Source organism: Balaenoptera acutorostrata, chromosome 1 (genome assembly GCF_949987535.1).
Source record: "Balaenoptera acutorostrata chromosome 1, mBalAcu1.1, whole genome shotgun sequence".
Lineage (NCBI taxonomy): Eukaryota > Metazoa > Chordata > Mammalia > Artiodactyla > Balaenopteridae > Balaenoptera > Balaenoptera acutorostrata.
Genome location: NC_080064.1, coordinates 8998781 through 9022892, shown reverse-complemented (window position 1 = coordinate 9022892; position 24112 = coordinate 8998781). Strand labels below are relative to the sequence as shown.

Below are 24112 nucleotides of genomic sequence, written 5' to 3'. Positions count from 1 at the left end.
GATTACATCAATTAGCCCACGTCAAGCTTTTAGCACTGTGCCTGGCACATGGCAAATGTTCTGTATCTGTTAATGCTGTTGTTCACAGTGATGAACGGGGGGACCTGGGCAGGTCAGCAGGGTCAGTCTTGAGATCAGGGGGGATGAGGAAGAGAGGACTTGGCAGTGAAAACCAGCTGCATCTCACCTCTGTGCTTGGAGGGGAAGCGTTAGGTTTACTGCCTGCACCCGTTCAATCCCCTTCACTGGGGCCATGTGGACGCTTCCCACATACTCAGGAGGCCAGCCTGGCCACATGGCACGCCAGCCTGGGATTCTGAGATTCAGGCTCTGCCACCAACGTGCTGGGTGATGCTGGGCAGCTCACTTGCCCTCTCTGAAGTAACTTCCCCATCTGCAGAGGCCTCTCGCAGCCCTAACCTCTCATGGAGTTAAATTGTTTTTCATAGTCCAGGCTTCACAGCGGGACTCCTGCCTGAGCCCATCCCGCCAGGCAGACAGGTCTGGGCTCTCATGGTTGGGGACAGAGCCCAAGATGCAGAGGTAAGACACCCAGTTCCAGCCCCAGCCTGGAAGCCTCGAGTACCGATCCTAGGATGGCCAGAGCTAAAGTCTGCCCTTTACCCCTGGCCCAGCTGGCAGATGAATTTACATTCTTTTGAAAACCATCACATAAGTGAGTTTCTTGACCAAAAAAATGTATTGAATGAATGAATGGCAGAAACAATGTAGAGTACTGGGCAAAATAGGGGCTCTTGCTTCATTCAGATGGAAATCTGACCCCAACTTGGCCCCTTCTAGCTGTGTGGCCTTGGGCAGACCTCTTGGCTTCTCCAAACCTTGGTTTCCCCTCATACTAAATGGGGATAACAATCCACATGCCATGAGATGGTTACGAGGTTAAGTGACCCCTTCCATTTACGCGTGTAAATGCTTGGTACCTGGCACATAGTAGGTACTCAACAAATGGCAGCTATTATTATCAGGATTGTTATTACAAGCCTGCTGCTGCCATTGTAAGGCAGAGGAACCAAGGCCATCAGCCTTGGTGCCCATTTCCAAAGAGCTCTGACTACCAGAGACACGTTACCTCAGTCCTCCCAACTGTGTACCTTCCAGCTGGTGAGGAGCGGAGCGCCGTCTGGTCTCCCAGGGCCAGGCAGGGAGTGAGCTGGCGGGGGAGGCTCTGCCACCTTCCCTGGACCAGTCCTGGCAGCATACCTGCTTCCGGCCTTAGTCGAGCAGCTGGAACGTGAGCCACGCTGTCTTGGCCGTGAAATGCGACTTTTGGAAAACATGCATATTTGTGAGTTGGTGCATGTTTCTATTTCGGGCCAGCACTGCCCTCTTTACTTATTTTCCCTGGGCTTTGCATTTGGAACCCAGCTTGCAAGGGTGTTTTGACAGACTTTGACACTGCTCCAGGCTTCTCTGGCAGGAGACATGCTCAGGTGTGGGAAGGGTGGGCAAGAGAAGGAAGCTTTCAGATGACAAGCCCTCTTCCTTGGCTAAGAGTGACAGATGATCAGACACCCCTGCCTCACTATCCAAGCTCTCAGTTTCTCCAAGTATAGGTGGGGGAAGAATATAAGAGGTTTGGGTGGGGAGCAATTTCAAAGAGGGGGAAGGGAACCAAAGAGGCAAATCATTGAGTTTCCAAGCACCATGATGCACACATCATTATCAATACCAATAACATCTTTATCAACCACTGCTGCCACCACCACCACCACCGTTTGGGGGCACCTATTTTTATGACTGAGAGTGGGCTGGCTGACTGCCCTTAGGGAAGCCACCTCATCTTTCAGCATCTCGCTTCGCTCATCTGTAGAGGTGATTTTCGCAGTACCCAGCTCATGGGGCTGTGAGAAGTGGTTGCTTAGCCAAATGGTAGCGATGACTGTCTTCCCACCCGGCTGCAGATCCTGGCCAGCTGCCCGTGGACAGCCTACTTGGTAGAGTCTTCGGGACTTGGAGTTGACTGCCAAGCCTCTACCCACCAGGCACGGCCTCTAAAGCTGCTCTCAGCTAGTCCCTTCTCTGTGGTCATTTGCAACCAGCCCAGAGTCTGCCTTAAGGGAGGAAGGGACTCAGACAATTCCATCTGCCTTTGAATGACCAGGTGAGTGGAAGGGGAAATGAGGAGACAAGGGAAACACGTCTAAACTATCAGAGAAAAGGGCTTAAACCATAATTCCAAGATTCTGAGGGTCAGGGGATCCAGGTTTTAGTCCTGACCCTTCCTCTCATTCATTCATTCACTCATTCATTCATTCACCAAGCTTCCACCAGCACAACCAGTGGTTCGTGCAGAGGATATACTGACAGTAGAATCAGTGCCTGCCCCAGTGGAGATGGTACTTCAGTGGTGTGACCTCAAGGAAATTACTTGACATCTCTGGTCCCATAAAGGAAATCATCTGAACATCCGTTGCTCAGGGGACAGGATGCCTTCACCGGTGGTGGGTGCTCTGAGGAAGGGGAAAGGTACCATAAACTCTGGGGTTAGAATCACAATTTTCAATCCCACCCACACTCAAGAGACTCAGGAGAAAGCCAATGTCCCACATTATTAGGGCCAAACTGGGACCCTTGAAGGTCACCTCAACCAGCCCTGTCCTTGTACGGATGGGGAAGCCTAAGGCTCAGAGAAGGGAATTTGCCCATGGACACACTGGGAGCCTGTGGCCACGCTGAATCTAGGACCTGCCTCCCCACTCCCCACTTCCACTCCAGTGTTCCTCCCACTACGTCACTCTGTGACTCTTCCTCAGCTCAGTTTCTGGATTTTAAGGGGCTTGCTGCGATTCCAGAACTGAGGAATCCTGGCCCCTTGGAGAGACTGTGAGGGATCTGTGTCATCTGGCCCTGGAGGTTTTCCCGGGGAGGGGGCAGAAGCTCCCCATGGGGAGGGAGGTCAGCCTTCCAAAGAGAGAGGTATGGGGGCGTAGATTCTGCTGGGAGAATGAAGTCAGCTCCCGCTAAGGGTCAGCTGTGGCCGCATTGGAGCAAAGACCGACTGGATCAGACCCAGGCTGCAGGAAAGTTGGGGAGAGAGTGAAGGCAGCTGGGAAAGAGGAATTGGGAAAGACAAAAGGGGTGTGTGTGTGTGTGTGAAAGATAAACATGGGGGAGGAGAACCGAGCAGGGAAACAAAGAGACAGAAAGTGCAAGCAAAGAATGATGCAGAGAGACGGATGTGGACCTTGGTTGTAGGAGCTTTGTCTGAAGTAAGAAAGGGGAGCAGGCATGAGGGTGGTGAGCTGAGAAAAATGGACTCTTGAGCCCAATACCAAGATTCTGTAAGGCTGGGCTTCTGTTTGCCGCTTCCACTGGGCCAGGCTACTCCTTCCATCTGGCAGATACCCTGGTTCCTGACCAAGTCGGCCCTGGGGTCGGGGGAGGGCTTTCTTTGTGACCCGCTGCTTCCCTCAAAGGATGTGCGTGCATGGGGGTGGGGGCGAGGGAGGGCTGAGGCTGAGGGAGGGAGCCTGAGCAGTTCTGTGAGTCTCTGGGCATCCCTGTGAGCACCCGGAGGTGAGCTCTGAAGTCTGAGGCTCAGTCAGACGTCCAGAGACAGCAGGACCTGAGTGAAGATATTGCTCGGCTTGCTGGTGCTTGTGGGAAGATCTGTGTTTGTTCACGTGCGTGTGGATCTTCCCTCCGTGTGCCGATTGTGTGGAGTGTGGGTGGATGTATATCGCGTGAGTGCACTATGAATCTGTGTGGGGATTGTTTGCGGGTCTGTGGTTTGCGTGGTAGACCTGTGTGAGCGTGTGCATGGACTGGGGGTCTGTGTGTTCTTGGGTCCGTGGGCACGTGCGCGGGGGTTGTGAGTCTCCAAGGCCGCCTCCAGGTGCTGTCCGCGGAACTGACCCGGGGCGTGGACAGGCGAGCACCTGCGCCCAGTCTCAAGAGGAACCTGGGGCCAACTGTGGAGCAAAGAGGGGCCGAGGAAAGGACGCCTCCTAGGAGGCGCCTTCCTAGCCCAGCTGCGGGCCCCCCAGGGAGTTTGGAAAAGTTCTCCCAGTGGCGGGGTTGCTCCCAGGAGTCGGCGCCACTCGCGCCGAGAATCTTCCCCACACTCTCAGCGCCACCACTGCTGGCTGCCTACCCCATCTCCACCCTCACTAGCGTTCTCAGCAGGGCCCGGAGACCCTCTCGTGCGTGCTCAGCTTCCAAAGCCTACCCGGTCTGCCCCAGAGCTCCCGCGCGCCCGGTTGGACCGGTTGCCAGGTTAATTGGGCCCCAGCACTCCGGGAAGGTCCCGTCGAGAGCATGAGCGCGCTAAGGTAGAAAGTGGATGCAGAGGAGGTCATTAATCTTTTCCAGTCCCCTCCCTGAGCTCCAGCTGGGGTGAGAGACTGATCCCGGGCTGCTTCACACTGATGCTCAACTTTTACGGAATCAGTCATCCATCCGCAGGGACCAGCAGGGGACTAGAGGTCGGAAGCCTCGCCGTTTGTGGGCATCAAACAGGCTGGTGCAGACCCAGGCTGCTCGGGCCCCGCGGGGAGTTGGTGCGGAGCTGGAGCTCGGCCGCGGGGGGCTAGCTCTGGGCTCTGCCCCCCACCAGCCGGCTTTCCCGGAGGGTCCGAGGCCCGCATCCCGGGCTGGCTGGACAGCGGGAGAACTTCACATACAGAGCCGCGCAGGCCGGGGTGGGGGCGGCGCGGAGGACTTGCCCCCCTCCTCCGAGCAATGCATCCCCCTGCCCCGACCCGGACGGCGCCCAGCGGCCGTCGCACTCACCTCGGCTGGCCAAGCTGAGCTGGCTGAGCCGCGGGCGCGGGAGGGAGGCGCGTCGTAGGGGCCGAAGACTGCGGCCACCCTGCCGCGCGGACTTGTCCCCTCGCGGGAGTCGCAGGGAGAAGCTGTTCGGAGCTGCAGGAGGCCGGGGTTCCCGCTCCGCTCCAGAGCGCACGGACAGTGCTCGACCAAGTGTGTGTGTCTCGCTCCCCAGCGCGCACAGAGAGCTCGCTGCGCCGCCGCCGCCTTTTATTCGCCGCCCGCCTTTGTTTGGGTCCGGGCTCCTACCACGGGGCGTGGGGGTGTGCAGGGCAGGCTCTGGGGCCACACCGCCCCCCAGACCCTGGCGCCGCCGGCCTCCGCGCCGCCGGGCTTTGAGTCAGTAGCCGGCGAAGGCTGGCGCTCCGCCGCTCCCTGCTGTCTCCAAAGCCCGCCGCCAGGCGCCACGGCGGCCGCCGCCCCCCCTGCGAGAGCCGCGCTGTGGTATAGCCGGGCTCTCAAAGCCTGCGGGCGGGGACTGCGAGGGGCGCAGCGACCCCTGTGGGTCAGTCCCCGCTTCTGCAAACGGCCCTGACAGGGTCCCCTGCCCCGCCCCCCTTTCCTAGATTCCCACCTCTCTCCTAGCCCGCGCTCCTCTCCCCATCCGCCCAGCCTTGGCAGGTCACCAGCCTCCTGGACACTGGAGGGCATCCTCAGGTCTCCTCCGGAGGGAGCTGCCAAGCCCAGGCTCCTGGCGCCGTCCCTTCCTCCCATCTCCATTCATCTCTCTGGCACCAGAGCCCAGAGCCATGCCAGCTCCTGGGACCGGGCATCCCTCCAGCCTTAGTACACGGTCTGCCTATATCCCTGGTTCGCGGGCCGCAAGGAGAAGGGGCCGGGGAGCCAAGGCTATTGCCTGGCTCATTTCTCTCCATCAGGAGAGAAAGACTCAGAGGATATTGGCATTGGTGTCACCCAGGGAGAGCCAAGGGGGATGCCTTGAAAGAGGACCGGTTGCCAGCCCCTAGCAGCCGGATGGAGGGGTTTTACTTATAGAAGCCAGAACGAAGGGAGGCCATTGCTACTGTTGTGTGAGGGGTGAGCCAGGAGTTTATGATACATCCTCAGTGTGTGCTGAGAGCAGAACAGAGGAAATAGAGAGGGGGTCGAAGTGCAACCCCTGTCTCTAGGAAGTTCCCAGCTTATAGGGCAGATAGAAACATGGTTGAATTCTAAAATGAAGCACCAGGCCCCATACCCACACACAGATGCTCAATCCGTACCGCAGCCCTTCTTTTTAAAAGAGGAAAACTGAGTTGGGAGCACCTCTAATGTTGAAGGGCTGAGTGGAGCTTCTGTTTGTTCCTCACCTTGCATCCCTGCTCTGTCTCTCTGGTGTGCAGCCCCTGGGAGCTGTTCCCAGTGGCTGGCTGCCAACCGGACACATGGACGTTTATGATTCTGGATGCCCTGAGAGCTCATCTATGCAGAAGCAAATGGCCCGAGCCGGTGTCCCTACCCTGGCACTCACTCCCTATGTACTCAAGATCGTCGTGGGAACCATTGCCAGGCTGGCCAAATCTATCAGGGAACTCCCAGTGGTCCCATCTGGCCTCGAAGACGTTAGGGTTTAGGACAGCTCCTGTGTGAAGGGTGTCTCCCTGAGCTGTGAGCGGAGAGAGAGACAGGAGACCTTTCCCGAGAAGTGGAGAGCGCGTGTGTGACTGCCCCCAGATCAGAGGCCGAATCTGACACATGCGCACGGAGGAACAGACTCAGATTGGCCCTGCAAATGTCTAGTCTCTCTTGCCACATCCCAGAGGGAGGGCAGAGAACGTGGCACCATGGGAGAGGGTGGGAGGAAGGAGAACCAGGAGAAGATTTGTTTATAAGGGAGACACAGAGTGTGTTCCCAAGCCCAGCTGAGAGCAAAGGATTTTCTTTTGCGGACAAATGGCTTACTCTTTTCCATTGGTTTGAAAGCTGCTTCCAGGAGCCTCCTCAAAGTCCTCCAAGGCTCATTCACTGTTCCTCCCAGTTGGACAGATCCACAGGGAGCGATATTGATGGGTTCCATGTGCCACCCTCAGCCCATGCCTGGGGACACAGCCCTCGCTTCCCTGGGAACTAGTTTTAGTGCATTTGGGTCCTAGCTTCATGCTGTCTAGCTGGTCATAGCTGTGGCCACCTCACCCACACCCTCCTTGGAGTCCTCCCTGGCCTCCTGGGGCCTCCAGATGATCTCCAGTGGGGGCTGGGTTTGGTCAGCCCTTGATGTGGGATCTTCTGGGAACAGAAGGTACAGAGGCAGAGGCCCAATGGAGTAAAGGAGGAGGTGGGAGTGTGGTACCCAGGGACACTGGAAGCATGCAATTTTCTCAGGCCATCAGCGGGGTTTTAAAAATGCAAATGGAACTGGGCCTTTGAAATATGCCTGCCATAAAGTGGAACTGGTGGTGGCCGCGGAAGCTGGCGCCGGTGTGGAAAGTCACAGGAATCCCCCTCCTGGGGCCTCAGCCTCAGACTCTCTGCCCTCTACTCCACGTTTTGCCCGCAGGAGAGAATGCCTGTTTACAGGGGCCTGGGAATGCTGGACTCAGAGATCCCTGCCCAACCTCGGGGCACCTCCCTGAAGCCTTCTTTCCCTCCAGGTGTTGATTAAAGATGACTCCGATAGTCAAATGATCCACCCAACTGCAGGGCTGCAGAGAATGAGATTCTACGTTCCCCTGGCCCCCCCCACTCTAGTGATGTCTGTTGGAAGTTCTTCCAGGGTCTGATTTAAATGCCTCTTGGTGCCGATAAGCTGCTTCCCCTGTTCTCTGTCTTCATGACTAATTGTAAGGCCTTCTTTTGAAAGAACTTGGAGCTATAAAGGGCTGCTTTGTCCTTAGCTCTTATCCCTTTATTTCTAGTTTCTCTTCAACCATGTCTGAAGCAGAGCCTCTGCGCCCAGCCTCTGATTCCACTACTCCCAGTAAAGCCATATTTCTGTTCCATTCCTTACCAGCTATGTGACCATGGGAAAGTCACTTCACCTTGCTGAGCCTTAATCATCTCATCTATAAAATGGGGATGGTAAAAGTACCTATCTCACAGTAGTGGCTATAAAGAGTTTACTAAATGAGATAATCTCAGTGAAAAAATAGTATTTAGCACAGTGCCTGGCACAAACCAAGCTCTAAATAAATATTAGCTGCTGCTTCTTCGTCTCCTTCTCCCCCTCCCCTCCCCTCCCCCTCCTCCTCCTCCCCTCCCCCTCCTCCGCCTCCTTCTTCTTCTTGCCTGTTGGGCAAGAGTGACCTACAGGTGACCATAATACCTCTCACTTCTTTGTCCCACCCCTGGTGGGGGTACTGTGTGCAGATCAAGTCCTCCCACTAAATGTTTGAGCAGCTAAAGGAAAGAGTATATGGTGACGGATGGGGTGTTTATTTTTAACAGTGCAGTAGATTAAAGCAATTTCTCCATTGTTCCCACATCAAGGAATAGAGTAACTATATTTATAGGTGCTTCCCTCTTCAGTCTGCTAACACACTGAGTTTGGCCCCAACCCAAAGAGATTAGAGGTTTCCCTCTAATCTCACCTTCTCCAGGATGCCCAGAGGCCAGTGAACTGGGGCGTGCTGTAAAGAGTTCTAGATTTACGAAACTGAGTTTGATTTTTCTATGTGTCGTTTATTAACTGTATGACCTTGGGCAAGTCACTTCATTTCTCTGAGACTCAGTTTCCTCAACTGCAAAATGGGAGTAATAATGAACTCTGCCTATAATACGCCTGCAATTATCTTTACAGCTGAGGTGGAGCACCGATTTATAAGTAACAGTTAGGTAATTAGTCATATACATAGTTATATATAGTTGGAGAGCCATATGCTAGATAGAATGAACAATCCCTGTTTCCATGACTTTCAAGGTCGATTGCTCATCATGGGATATAATGGATGCAAAAGAGCTCAGGAAACTTGCCCAAGTTCATGGTGAATGAATTTCTGACTCCAGGTTGTGTAGCAAGTCAGTGGAATAGTTTGGGTTGGACCCAGGCCTCCTTCAGTCTCGAGCTTCTGCCAAGACAGCGTCTTTCCTCTCCCCAGCCCCCTTCTCCCTGAAGTTCTGTTCAGGAGGTGAGTGTGAGTTTATGGGGGGAAGAGGATAGAGGGGCCAATAATCCAAGAGAAGAAAAAGAGGTCTGGGGAAAGGTGATGGGGCCAGGCTGGGGTGGGGATGCTGCAGACAGGGCCTGGGGGAGGCTGGGCAGGCGGCAGCCCTTCACTCCTGTCTCTCCAGAACTTCGCAAGCAGCAGGCTTAGCACTCCTTTCCCAGCCTCGCCTGCCTCCTCCAAGGAAGCAGGCAACTTATGCCAGAGTGGATACAATCCAAGTTATTAACTGCCTGCGACAATTAGCCCCAGCGCCTGGGCCTGCTGACACCTCGGCTTGGAAAGAGGGAGCCAGTTACAGCATCAGCAGTGTTCATGCTGCCACATAATCCTCTCCCAACACGCCGTCCCCTCATTCCCCATCCATGTTTCTAGAGGCTTTTGCTCTGACTTCAACATCTGGAGAAGACCAAGTAGAGGCCTTCAAGAGTGAACGTCAATGAGGGGTTAGACCCCAAGGGGCATCGTACATAGCGGGGCTAAAGCACTAGCAGGGAAGAGCAGGACCCTGCCAAAGATCTGGACAGTGTGGCATTAGCCAGAGACTGTCTCATTTTGAGGGAGAAAGTATAACCTCCAGGTTGTGGGTTTTAAGTAGATTCTGTGCGGGTTTATTGTTAGAACTGGCTTGAAAGGGAGAGGTCAGAAATACCCAAGAAGTTCTCGTTTAAATCCCAGCTCAGTCACATACTAGCACTGTGGCTTTGGGAAAATCCTTTCATGTCTCTGAGCTCATTTCCTTACCTATAAACTGGCCACAGTGGCCACACCTCCCCAAGGAGGGAGATACCGCACAGAAGCACATAGTAGCACAGCTAGTGGCACAGAGTGAGCTGGAAAGAAATGGTAGCTATTGTGTTCTATATGGAAGGAGCCCTGGAAAGAGATTCTATGCTTCCTGTGAGTTCCCTCTCCCTTGGCAGGGGAGTGGAAGTGTGGGACGATGGGGAATGGGGTAGATGGGGAGTTAGGAGACCTGGATGCTGACCCCAGGTTTGCTACAACTTACAACGTGGTCTTGGTGCCCTTTCCACTCTGGCCTCTTGTTCCAACCTGACAAATGAGGGCATGAGACTAGATGAGCTCTAGAGCCCTTCTAACTATGATCTTCCAAGAGAGTGTGGGTAGAGGGAATGAGTGTAAGGTGAGTAGGAAGCTGTGGGGAGTATGGAATCCCCAATTTTTCAAGAGGGTGAATGGCAGCAATGGTAAATGTGATGGAACTGCCAAAAGAACACGAAACCAGTTACACAGTTAAGCCTAGAGTCTGTTGGTTCTGCATCAGTAAAAGAAACCACATACCTTTGATCAAGACAGGAAAAAAAAGATCATTGCCTGGTTCAGAGCTCCTGGGAGAGGCTGGGTAGAAGTCCCCAGCGCAGTTCTTGTCTTTGGGGATGTTTTAGAACCATAGACAGTGGCTGATGACATCTTCCAAACACCTGAGCCATAGTTGAGGCAAGGGCGAAGGGCTGAGGACATTTTGGCCCCTCGGAGGTGGTGTGAAGCTCAATGTGAGCAGTGCTGAGGCTCAGGAATAACTCAGTTACACCTGAGGGAGGTTTCTGAGCACCCGGTGGGGCTGCCCAAGTATTAGAGGGTGGGGTCATGTATAGGCAGGTGCACCAGGAACACCTAAGGCTCCTGATGCACCTGCCTGTGTCTGAGCTCTTTCATGACTCAGCATGGAATGCCAGCCCCATCTTCCCACCCTTTCCTGCCCTTTTATCCCTCCGGCCTCGGCTTCCTGGCACAAGCTGGTCAGCAGCTCGCCCTGCCCCTACCAGCCTGGCTGTCCCATTGGTGCCAGCTTTAACACTGACCATCAGGCTCTATCTGGGCCTCTGCAGTGACAGCAAGAAAGAGCCTTTCTGGCATTTTCCCAGTCAGGAATCTGTGCAGCTCTGATGGGCTGCCCCAGTGCCAGCTCCTATTCCAGCACATCCAGTGTGGGCAGGGCAAGGAACATTCCATGCCAGAGAACTCTGTGGCCAGGGTCCTTGAGCTGGAATGAAGGGCTGGTAGACAGATCATCAGTGCCCAGGCAGTTAAAATACATTTTGGGCACCAAGGGGTTCTGCAAACAACATCAGCACCAATAATAATGAATGGCTGCCATTTACTGAGTACCAGGCCTTGTACGTGCGTCACTTCACCTAAACTCACCCCATGAGGCGAGTCCTCTTATCACCCTCATTTCCAGGTGAGGAAATTGAGGCCCAGAGAATAAGCTCCTTCAGGTCACACAGCAGGTAAGTACTGAAGACTCAACCCTAGGCAGTTAGGTTCCATAGCTCAAGTTCTTTACCACATTCTTATTCTCATCTTACAAATGGAAAACTTGAGAGTTGGGGAGGATAAGGGACTTGGTTAAGGTCACAGAAAGAGTCAGCCGTGAAGAGGATTCGAACCAAGGTTTGCCTGATGTCAAAGATACTACGTTTATCTGCTCTACTCTACTGCTCCCTGATGAACTTGGTCCCTGTTAAGATACCATTCTCAGAGACCCCTACCGTGGCACTTAGGTCTTATCCTAGGTCTAAAACACAACAAAACTCACCTCCCTATTCATCCTTAGGGAAGCCACTGCCTCCCTCTGTGAGCCCCAATCTACCAAAAAAAAAAAAAAATCCTAAGACAGAGCTTACATTCCAATCTGAGAATTGTTTTGTCTGATGAGATTCTCCCACACAAACTAGAAGGGCTATCCGGCAAAATGGCGGGACAGTTCCCAGGACCCAGGAGGGCAGGGTCATACCTTTACCTTCCAGGACAAGATGTAGGGGGCCAAGGTCTCTGGCTGTGGACACATCATGGGATTGACATCCCCTGATACAAAATGCCACGTCATCTCCTAGCTTCTCATTTACCACCGGCGAGACTGAGGTCCAGCGCAGGGATCGCGGTGCTGTGGCAGCGTCCTGGCCGCCCCTCCACGGCCTCTGTGTCCTTCACGACACCGCTGGGTCCTCATTTTGCAGCGGGGCACGTCTGGGGACAGCTGTTCTTGCTGGCATCCAGGGCCACATCTGACAGATGTGGCAGAAGGATGCAGGGGGAATGCGTGAGTAGTCTTAATGGCCACTTGGGGGAGTAGCCCGGGCCAGGCTGGAATGGCTGGGTGTGTCTGGGGATGCAGACTGATGGCATGTTCCCTTACTCTCCTCCTCCTTCCCCCCTCCTGCCCCTCCTCTCCCTCCTCCTCTTCCTCCTTGTTTTCCTTCCTATCTCTCCCCCAGCACCCCCAAACTCCCCGCCTTTCCTCCTTTACATGTCTTCCTTCCCTTGATAATGGCCACAGTAAACATATATTGAGCACTTACTGTGTGACAAGCCCATACCAAGTTTTTTACATGCACCGTATTCTTTCATCTTCATGATAGCCCTTGGAGAGCAATTATTTCCCTTTTGAGGAAAATATGACTCAGAGAGGTCGGAGTTTGCAGGGCCCAGCTGACTTCTGAGCCCACATTCTCCTGTTCTTCTGCTCTGCTGGGGACAGTAGCACCTTGCCACACGTAGGGCAAGAGGGCCAGATGCGGGGCAATCCGTTGATTGATTGGCACTGACTGGATTGATTGGCAAATGCTTTTTCCCTTTTGACTTTACTTTAAAACTCTAAGCTGACTTCATCTCCCTCCCTGAATTGTTACATTCTCTGTCCCTTCTCATCCTTCTATTCCCAATGTGTATTTGGGCAGCCCAGGGTCAGCCTATGAAGGTCCTGAATCTAGGCCTTGCCCTCTCCTGGGCCTGGTATGGGAGGGCTGGGGAAGCCAGGAGAGCTCTCGGGGCTCCCAGGAAGCCCTGATGACACTTGCTGCTCCCTGCAGGAGAGTCTGCTTCTCCATGTCCGCACGCTTCCCCACTGCCTGCAGGACCCAGTCCTGACCCTGAATACGGCACTCAAGGCCCTCCCTCCTCAGTGGCCCCTCTCCAACCTGGTCGACTGGCAGTCCGCTCCTCACCCCCAGCAGCCCTGACTCGGTCCCAGCTGAAGAGCTAGCCCCTCATCATTCAAGCACATCAGGCTCCTTTGTGTCTCTCAGCTTTTACTCACAACCCTCCCTCTGCCTGAAACATCACTCATACTCAATACCAAACTCATCCCTTCCATGATGAAGCCACTCCCAAACCTACCCTCATCCTTTCCCCCAAAGAGTCTTCAACTCTCTCTCGTCTTTGCTCCTAGAACGATTTCACACATCTATTTCTGCATTTGTCACAGTCGGACTTGTTTTCTATATAGAGTGTTGTGTGAGCATGCATGGAGCGCAAGGTTGCGTGAAGACTCCACAGGGGGGCCGCTTCCCAGGCCGAGGCTGGGGGCAGGCAGGGGCAGATCATGAGAAGCAGCAGAGCCTGGAGTTCTGGGACCATCTCTACTGGAACCTGGATGCTGAGCTCAGAAGTCAGAGTCAGGGGGCTTCCCTGGTGGCACAGTGTTTGAGAATCTGCCTGCTAATGCAGGGGACACGGGTTCGATCCCTGGTCTGGGAAGATCCCACCTGCCGCAGAGCAACTAGGCCCGTGAGCCAGAACTACTGAGCTTGTGCGTCTGGAGCCTGTGCTCCTCAAGAAGAGAGGCCACAATAGTGAGAGGCCCACGCACCGCGATGAAGAGTGGCCCCCACTTGCTGCAACTAGAGAAAGCTCTCACACAGAAACGAAGACCCAACACAGCCAAAAATAAATAAATAAAAATAAATTAAAATGTTTATAAAAAAAAAAAAAAGAAGTCAGAGTCAGACATTCTTCTGCTCATTTTAGAGATGGGACAATTGAGGCTCACTGAAGGAAGGGATGACTTTCCCATGATCACGTGGCACTTTGTGGGATAGTGCCGTATGACCTAACTGGAGACCCCGGGGTCCCAAAGTCCGGTGGGGTCCACAAAGTCGCAGTTGTCGGGCTGGGCTGTTGTACACACTCTTTCTCTGTCACCCAGAGCCTCCCGTTCTCCTTGCTACCTTTATCAGTCAGCTATTGCCACAATAATGCTGCAAAACAAACCACTTCAAAGTCTCAGTGGCATTTAACATGAACACTTATATGTTGCTCACAGGTCTAGACGCCGGCTGGAGAGCTCTGCCTCAGGTTGTGAGCCAGCTCACATCTGCTCCATGGGTCATGTTGGGGGCCGTGGCTATTCCTGTTAAGTTCCTTTTCTGGCTATGGCAGGAGTGCAAGCGGGCAAGCACAACCACGTAAACACATCTCAAGCCTCTTCTCTCGTTATATCTGCTGCCATCCCATTGGCCAGAGCAAGTCACCTGGTCAAGCCCAAGGTCAAGTGGTGAGGAAGTAGACTCATGTAGCCCTGGCAAGGGTGTGAATGTGAAATACTACTCCAGGAGAGTGAAGAATCGAGGCCAATGATTCAATCCTCTGTGCTGTGCTTATGCCTCTACCTTTCCTCTTACAGATTCAAATTGATAACCGACTGCCCCCCAAAGCCACGAGACAGGCCCCCCAGCTGCCTTCCTTACAGCCACTAATCACAGAGCCTTCAGCTCTCTCTCCACCTTCCCCATCAGAAACTAAACCATGCTATTTTCAAAATAACAGCAGAGAAGAGAAGTAAAGAGAACACTCAGGCTCCACGAGTTGAATGTAAAAGAAGAATAAAGAGGCAGGTAGTTTGTTTAACCTGGAAGAGTGGAGAGTTATCTTCACCCTCACCTTCCAGCCCCACCCATTGTCCCAAATCTGAAATGTGAGCTTTAGGGATCCCTCAAAGCTTTGAGTCAAGTTCTCATAGGATCACTAATCTGCATAGCCTCAGAACCTCCTTTAATGTTTGCCTTCCTGCATCTGTTCACCATCCTTTTGATAGCTGCCCACCAGTTTGCAACAGAGAACGACCATTCCCGTTCAGCCCATGTGATTTCGGTGAGGGCAACGCACATGTGACCCAGGCCTAAACCAGAGTATCCCATCACCCCGTGGCTACAGTGATTGATTCAGGGATAGACTCATGGCAAATTAAGGCCAATGAGAATTCAGTCCTGGGCTTTTTGTCAAACTGCTGGGCTTGATATGAGGAGTTAGAGGAAGCCAGAAAGAGACTGCTTTTCCTGCAGGACTTGGAACTTAGAGGATATAGGCTTTGTGTTACCAGCAACCGCAATGCCACCATGTCAATTCCAAGAATAAAGTGTGCCAACATCACCATGAACTGAGGGACAGAGACAGACTTGACTTGAGCTCCTGGATCAAGCTATGCCTGAAGTCCTAATCTGCGTTTGGATTTTTCAGCTATGAGACCAGATGGAACAGTTTTTCTGTCACTTACAACTGAAAGAGTCCAAGTAAACTTGGAATCCTTTCATCATAAAATACTGGACATCTAGAGCCAAGGATGCTTCGAATCATCAGTTTGTTGAATCCCAGGGAGTTGAAGTCCTTAGACTTTAAGCATGACTTAGAGGAACATGGAGAGGATCCCAGAGCTATGGGTGTGGAGAAGGGGAGGAACCAAGGTATCTTTAGGCAACCCCACTGATGCCAGCAGATTTGTCCTGTACCAGGAGCTCCTGCAGCACCAGACACTAGACTGTAGATGGGCCCGGGCGGGTGGGGTGGAATGAGATGTATAATTCCAGCTTCCTGGTCTCAGCAATGACATCAACTTATAGCCCTTCATGTTTGTGCTCCTACAAGGCGCCCTCTCACCCCTTCATCCAAGGAGAAGACGGGGTCTGAGCTGGCCTGGGACAATGCGAGCAGTGTTGCTAGGAGAGGCTGCCGCCAACAAGGGGCTGGAAAGCACATGGGACGCTCAGAGGGAGAGGTAGTGAGGGCGCCCCTTGGAAGGGTTGCATTTGGCCGGCAGAGAAGCCGGGCCCAGACTGGACTCCTCTGTGCCAGGGGCCTGGCCCCAGTGTGCCAGCCTCCAGCATGGCATCAGTGCCCACTCTTGTTGGCTAACCTTTCCAAGCAGATATTTCAGGAAGGGAGATGAAGGCTCACACGCCACTCTGGCTTCCTTACCTGCTGAGACAATTTTCAAAAGTGCCAACAGCTGACCTGGCTCCTGGGCTATATCCCTCTGCCAGGGCTGAAGCTGCCACTGGCCCAGCTCACAGGGCCTCCTGCCTGGCCACAGCTCCTGGATCCAGCTTCACTTCCGGTCTGGCCACTGTTGCTTGAGAGCAAATGGCTCTTTTGCCCTGAATGAAGTTTCCTGAGTGTAATAGACCTGGGTTCTAGTTTCACTTTCTCCAGTGACTTGCTTCTTGTGTATCTTGACATCGGTTTAACCACCTGTAAACTGGAGGCCTCCCCACTAATGATGAGCCTCACTACACTCTTATGAAACAGGCCTTACCACTCCCGTTCTACAGGCAAAAAACCGAGGTCTGAGAGGTCCTGACTTCACTCATTCAGCAGCATCCATTTACCAAACGGATGAGCAGTCTACTTGCCAGGCGCTATACTAGACTCTGAGGACACAAAGGTGACTAAAATAAGGTCCTGACCCATAAGCTGCTCAGTTAGGGTGAATGAAAGACTTGCTCAAGGTCATAGAGCAAACTGTCATCCCCTCTGCACACAGTAGGTGCTCAATCAATGCATGAATTGGCTGAAATACCATGTGGGCAACTGACAAGGAGGAATCATGGGCAAAAAGGCAGTAGGATACAAAGGATGCAAGAGGAGAAAGGGAGATGTCAATTTCCAGCCTTGAGGCTGGGTTTGCAAACAAAAAATCTATCACATCTGATGGTGTTTGCTAAAGATCAGAATGGAGATGAAGGAAATGAGGGGTGGCGAATGGTGTGCTTGGCTCCTGCCTGACAAAGCAGCTTGGGGTCTGCAGGGGCTGCACTTGGCAATGAGCTCTGGAGTGGTCCCAGGTTCCCCCCAGTCAGGGCTGCAGAGAGGATGGAAACAGTTCATTCAGCATGGCATGCTGGTAACACCGGAACAGGGAGGGAGGATGTAAACATGAGAATGAACCCTTAACTGCCTGGTTAAAATATCCCGAAATGTGCCCAGCCTCGCAGATGATGAGAGCAGGTTCCTTCTCTCCTCTGGACCTTGTTTCTCAAAGCGTGGTCCATGCAGCAGCTGCAGCAACACCTGGGCATTTATTAAAAATGCAGACTCTCAGTCCTATCCTGGACCTACTGAACGTGAAGCTGCATCTTCAGCAAGGTCCCCCACTCTTTCTCAAGGCTGGCCGCATGTTAGAATCACCAGAGGAAACCCTGATGCCTGGATATACCCTGGGGATTCTGACTTAATTGGTCTGAGCTGTGGCCTGGGCAGCAGGACTTTACTGAGATATAATTGACATCTAACAATATGTAAGTTTAAGGTGTACAACGTGTTGATTTGATACACTTATATACTGCAAAGTGATGACCACAGTAGCATTAGCTAACACCTCCATCACGCCACATCAATGCCATTTCTTTTCAAGCAGGACTTTCTAATGTCCAGCAGGTGACCCAAATGTGCAGCCGAGGTTGATCATTGCTTTCACTTTACAGAGACATTCCCAACTTGACCCGCTATGCTCTTTGCCGTAACCCTAGGGGCTCGGGAGGGTAGGGTTCTCCCCACTTTTCAGAAATGAGGTTATTCTCATTTTTCAACCCAGCAGGTGGGTGTGGAGCAGGGGTTCTCCAAGTGAGGTCCCCAGACCAGCCGCAGCAGCACCCCCTGGGAGTTTATTAGAAAAGTACATTTCAGGATCAGAACTCTGGGAGTGGGACCCAGAATCTGTGGTTTAACAGGCTTTTCCGGGTGATTCCTACGCGTGCTCAAGTTTGAGAACCGCTGGTATAATGGAGAGAGCCCTGGACTGGGAGAGGAGATCTGGCATCTCCTCCAGCTCTGTGTGTCCTTGGGTTTCCATCTTCCGCATGTGGAAACCGAGGGGACTGGACCAGATCAGGGCTGCTCCACCCACACAGTGTTCCCCTGGCAGACATCGCTAATCCATCACGGCACTGCTTCCCACCAAGCCTCGGTTGACCAGAGAGCTTTTCTCAGCACATCCTTCCCCTGCCTCCGCCACCCTCAGGGAGTGCAGCCCTCCCAGGTGGTCAGGGCTGGCACCGAAATTAAACTCTCTTTGTGACCCCAGATGCTCCCTGATCTCTGAGAATGCCTCTGTTAATGGCAAGTGTGGGCCTCAGACCTTGGAACTGGTGTTTTTTCTGTCCTCTCCCTTCTCCTCTGCCAGCTCTAAGAAAGCTGTGGAAGCTGGTGCCTCCTCATGGGCCAGAAAGATGTGTTGGAAGGCAGGTGACCCGCCCCCAGCTTCATGCCCTTTCACACCTCCACACTTTGCAGAGTCTTTTCCCACATCTCACGTACTCTTCTTTGCCTCCTCCTCTTCTGGACTTATCTTGTGCAGCCATCAAGGCCCAGGTCAAATGTCACCTCCTCAGTGACACCCCCTCCCCCCGCCCCACGCCTCCAGGGAGGGACAACTGAGCTTCCTTGAAGATGGGTGCGCTTCCCACCTGCATTACGCCTCTGCATTACAATCTGTCTCCCTCAGTGAACTGCAGCTCCTGGAAATCAGGGACCATCGGGATCCCTGGCACGCAGCCCTGAGCTTGGTAAGGATAGCTGCTCAAGACAAATGAGATTGAATGAGGCACCCAGATTCCCAGTGCCGGGGGGCAGGGTGTCCTCATGGGTCCAGTACACTCTCAGTGACAGTGTCTTCTGTGCCTCATTCTAACCGCATATCGGCCGACTTCCCACCTGCCAATCCTTTGTCACTCAGAGTCCAGCACTGGCCCTGGCACGGTGCTGAGAGGGGCACTGCCCAGCCCGTCTGGCCTGGCTCCTTCCCAGGAAAGTGGGAGGCAGGGAGCGAGACCACAGAGACATCCCCGCGTCTCCAGCAAGGAGCTAATGGGCAGGTCAGTGAGGCGGTGACTGCAGTCAGATCATTCACCCCAGAGCGCTGGGGAAGTAGGCACCAAGACTGCAGTCACACTCACACATCAAGGCCAGTTCCGAGGAGGTGGAGAAGCTGCCCTCTCTCTGCTCACCTGCACACCTCCCATCGCTGGGCTCAGTCCGTCTGGGAGCGGGGAGGGGCGAGGTCCATTCGGCCCACACTTACTGAGCACCTACTGTGTGTTCAGCCATGGGAGAGATGCAGCGGGGCAGGGCAGTGAAGAGGAGATGCAGCCCCTGCTCTTAAAGAGGGATGAGAAGGGGAAAGACGCGGGCATGTATTGAACATGGCTGTATACCGAGTCTTGTGTGAGGGCGACATGCATTGAGCATCTACTGCATACCAAGCCCTGTGCAGGGATTTAACCTTACAACGGTCCTTGCAGGCAGCTTCCTGAACTGGGTTTGCATTCCTGTGCCTCCCTGCCCTACAGGGATCCAGCTCTTCCTCATCCAAGGCCCAGCTCAAATGCCATCTCCCAGGAGAATGCTGTGGACATGCCATCTACTATGAGAAGCCTTTTCCGCTCTGTCGGGCAGAACTCTTGGCTCTTTCCTCTGCCTGGGGTTATTGACAGCAGGCTGCTGTGTGTTCAGCCCTTCCCGGGGGCCAGAAATGATGCCAAGTACTGCCGTGCATTCTCTCTCAGTCCTCACCACCCAGCTACCAGGTAAGTACTGCTGTTACCCATTTTACAGCCAAAGAAACTGAGGTCCTGAGAGGCTAAGGGACTTGCCCAACACGGCACAGCCAGCAAGTGACAGAGCCAGAGCCTGACCCTAAGCCCAGCTGTTTCCAAGGCCACTGGATGAATGTCCCAGGCCAATTCCTGGGCCCCTGTGCATGGCTGTCCCCGAGGACATCCGCTGGCCATTTTAATAAGAGTAAACTGAAGTCTTTGTCCTAATGTGGCTACCCCCCACCCCGCTCCCCACTTGGCGGGCAGACACCTGTCCCCTGTGGCATGCAGACACCTGTCCCCTGAGGCATGCAGACACCTGTCCCCTGAGGCTCACGGAGACTCAGGATGTCGTATTTCCAAACTGAGAAACAGGCTTACGTTTCTGGGGGAGAAAAGACCAATCTGGAGAAGTTGGGCATTCCCCTCCTCCCGCCCCCCCAGGGAATTTGCATATTGCTGTTTCCCATGACGCTCTCCCTCCCACCTCACAAAATAATTGCCAAGCAGATTGCATTGGAAGGAGAATTCCTGAATTATGGAGTCATGATTCTAAATGGCTGTTTATCTGTGTTTTGCTTCATTTCTTTAAAAAAAATTGTTAAAATTTAAGTAAGTGAGTTAAATGCAAAGGCAATGGAAGCTGCATCCATCACCCCGTGGAGGATGGTGTTGAGCGTCATGGGAGGAAGAGACTGGGGGAGGCGGTAATGGTCACCGTCAGCTGCCTGCTGGCTTTCTGGGCCTGCTCCCTGCTTGTCTGTCACAACCTCCCTCATTGTCTTCCCCACTGCACACCTGAGGAAACGAGAGCCCAGAGAGCTCAAGTGACTGGGCCAGGGTCACACAGCTGATATGAGGCAGTGCTGGGCTTGAAATACCTGTCAGTCTGACCCCAAAGCCAAGCTTTCCTCCCTCCCGTGGTGAGTTGGGGCGTTTTTCAGCTGCCTCTCTCTGAGCCTCACAGGTGAGCCGCTCTGGTGTGATGGAGAAGGACACAGAGGCCCAGCTGGTTAGGAACCACGCCTGAGATGCCAGGCTCTGCCTGCTGTGAAGTGGGCGGGGCTCTGTAAGAACCAGGTGGGGAGATGCAGGAGAAATCATTGCCCTGACTTGCCCCAGGGAGCTCACAATCTCAGGGATAGGACGAAGGGCCCCAGCCTGCTGACATGGGAGAATACTGCCTCCTCAGTCCAGGGACACATCACACGCCGACGCTCCTGGGCGTCTCCTTGGACCCGGAAGTACGTGCTTCCCTCCCTGCTGTTCATCTGCGTGGTCCTTCAAGGAAGGGTAAGGTCCTCCCTCATGCCGCCAGAGTCAAATCTCCACCTCTGCAGTTTATCAATCATCAGACCTTGGACAAGTTGCTTAACCACTCTGAGCTCAGTTTGTTCATCTGTAAAATGGGGATAACAATAGCACCTACCTCGTAGGGTCATTGTGGGGGTTAACTGGGCTAATACAAATAAAGGGCTCAGGACAGTGTCTGGCATTAGGACCTCATAAGTGCTCAATAAATGCTGGTGGGTAGGATTCTTCATGCAGTAATTCACTGGGTATGCATGTGCTGGGGGCGCAGAGGGGAGATGCAGACCCTGTCGACTCAGAGCCTATAAGCTAAGGGCCTGAGGAGGAGTGGCAGATGGGTAAAGACCGCCCTGTGGGCCGTGAGCTGCAGTGCAGGCAAGCACAGGGCATTAAGGGGGCCTAGAGGCAGAGGGTCAGTGAGGGCTCCCTGGAGAGGTGACGGCTAATCTTGATGGATGAAGAGGCGTTCACCAACTGGCTGGCATTGGGGGGTCAGGTGGGCAGCTAAACACGAGCCAGGCATCCAGGCAGAGGAATGACACATACAGAGATGTGGCCCATCTAGGGGCTGGCAAGTGACCCAGGATGGCCGATGTCAGATGTGTGAGGGGCTGTGATGGGAGACGGATACAGAGAGGGAGGCAGGGACCAGACCTCGGGGAGCCTTGGGAGCTGTTATGGGTGGAATCATGTCCCCCCAAAACATATGTTGAAGTCCTGGGATTTCGCTGGTGGTCCAGTGGTTAGGACTCCACGCTTCCACTGCAGGGGACACAGGTTCGATCCCTGGTCAGGGAACCAGGATCCCTCATGTCACATGGAGATGTTCAAGTCCTAACACCCAGTCCCTGTGAATGTGACCTTATTTGGATATGGGATCGTTGCCAATGTAATTAAGATGAGGGCGTATTGGAGTAGGGTGGGCCCGTACTCTAATGTGACTGTTGTCTTCATAAGAAGAGAAGAGAGACACGGGGAGGAGAATGCCGTGTGCAGACACAGACCCATGAGAGGAAAGGCCCGGTGCAGTCAGAGGCCTTTGATGCAGCCTCAAACGCAAAGGATCGCTGGCCACCCCCAAAGGAAGCAAGCAAGCATCTTTCCCTGGAGCATTCAGAGAGAGCGTGGCCCCGCTGACACCTCAATATTGGGCTTCTGGCTTCCAGAGCTGCGAGAGCATCTGGTTTTATAAGCCCCCAGCTTATGATACTTTGTTACAGCAGCCGTAGGAAGTAACCCAGGAGCCAAACTACTTACAGCTCTCAGGGTGGAGAGGGTTAATCCCCAAGAGCCCGGCCACAATCACTTCTCTGTGTCCCCCTTGATGCCTGGTGCCCAGCAGCGCTGCACAGAGACCTGGTGCCCTGCTGCCTGCTTGCTGCACCCCCATCACCTCTGCCTTCGCCTCCAGCGCCACTTCCTGTCGGGACCACGCTGCTGTGCCCGAGACCGGCCATGGCGGCGGCCACAGCTGCTCATTGTGAGATATACAGCCGGCCTCGGGCAGGGTGACAGGGCCCGGCTGGGCCGGCATGAATCATGTTTATCGCAAAGAGGAAACAAAGGGAAAAAGGAAACAAAGCTGCAGGAGGGGGAGATGGGCAGGTGGGAGTGAGGTCTGGGGGCGGGGCCGAGCCGAGTGAGAGGCGCTGCCCACAGAAAGCCCCATTAATTTCCTGAGGTTTGCACCAGGCCCGGGACCAAACAGCCCGGCGCTCTGTTGAGGTTTATCTGTGCGCCTCAGCTGTGAAGCGTGATGCGTGCCAGCTTCTTGGGCGCTTCAGAGATTTGCCAGGCCCTGGAGGGGGCACCAGTAGAAGCTTCCGGCCCCTCCATCACCCCAGCAAAGGCCTGGCTTTCAACGCTGTCCATGGGTGAAATTGCGCTACATTCTACCTGATAATGAGGTGTTTGTGGGACCAGGAGCCCCTCGGGCCTGAGTCACCCCCAGCTCAGACCGGCCTGGCCTGAGAAGCCAGAGAGGGAGGGCATAGGGGTTGCCAGAAGAGGAGGAGGCGATGGGAATGGCAGAGGGTCAGCACCAAGGAGACCTAAGGGAGCCGGAGTTCTTGAGCACCAGCGTGTGTACCCAGACGCATGTTCAGAGTTTTTCCTCTATCATAACAGCAGTGTGTTAGTTTCCTGTTGCTGCTGTAACAGATCAACACCAAACTAGTAGGCGTAAGGCAACAGAAATTCATTCTATTACCATTCTGGAGGCTAGAAGTCCAAAATCAAGGTGTTGGCAGAATTGGGTCCTTCTGGAGGCTCTCGGGGGAGCGTCTGTTCCACGGTTCTCTCCTAGCTTCTCGAGATGGCCGGCAATCCTCAGTGTTCCTTGGCCTGTAGAGGCCTTGCTCCCCAGATGGCCCCATTTACTCAAATGGGGGGAAGAGAAGGGAGGGACGGGCTCAGGGCAGGGGCAGGCAGGAGGACGAGGACTTGGCAGCTGACTTCAGAGGCAGGATCTGAGAAGAGGACCCAAGGACCCCTACCCCCCGATGGCATCAGCCATTTGGCTTCCCAGCTGCACCCTCCAGGCCCCGCCAGCATCGCCAGCCATTCATCCTGTCTGTCCCGCGTCCTCCTTCAGACATGCGGCCATTTGCAGGGAGGATGTTTAACTCATTCTCCGGGACTCACCTTGGTCACTCGTCTTGAGGACAGCCTGCCCTCTCCCCTTCCCCCCACCCGCGCTTCATACAGGACTCTAGACACCTCCTTTCACTGGCCGACCTCCAGGGCACGAGCCCCTGCAAAGCAGGACTTGTATTTCTGATCCTCAGGCCCAGCACGGGAAACATTTCTCAGTGACTGAAATAAATCAATGAATGCATGTGTGGGAAAGGGGGCAAATGACAGTCACCAGCCCTCCCCCCCCCCCCGCCCCCGGCAACCCCAGCATGAGGCCCCCACCCTCCCTCTGGCCACTCTTGCTTTCCCTTTCCCCCAGCCCACGCCCTACAGGGGAGGGAGCCCCACAACCACTCTCCCCATCACCCCCGGGCAGAGAGACCCTGGTCCAGAATGCCAGCTCCAACAGGCACCAAGAGTGGCTGGGACCCTGCCGTCTGCATCCCATCTCTTCTTGCAGCCTCGGGGGGGGGGGGAGATCTGATAGGTGGGGGGAACAGGGAGGAGTCATGTATCTGGTTGGTCACGGGGAGGTGTGGTCCTTACCTGGGGAAGGGGTAGAGCCTCCCCACCCCAGATTCGCCGGTGTCCTCACCCACTGGGCAGGCTCTCCATCTTCCAGGGTCCCTGATATTTAAGGAAATTAAAGTCAGGTCTGGATGCTAAATATTT

General features: G+C 54.1%; 1 protein-coding gene across 3 annotated transcripts in view; it reads right to left on the bottom strand.

Annotated features, from left to right (window-relative positions):
- Positions 1-4956, bottom strand: part of DISP3 (dispatched RND transporter family member 3) — a 53239-nt gene extending 48283 nt beyond the window's left edge. For 2 of the 3 annotated variants that reach the window (XM_007169989.3, XM_057540472.1), the window contains exon 1: positions 4753-4956. The gene's annotated coding sequence lies outside the window, so the exon portion shown is untranslated. Of the gene's footprint in view, positions 1-2326; positions 2472-4752 lie in introns of all 3 variants that reach the window. The other variant, XM_057540432.1, reaches the window with a different exon arrangement.
- Between the last annotated feature and the right edge of the window lie 19156 nt (positions 4957-24112).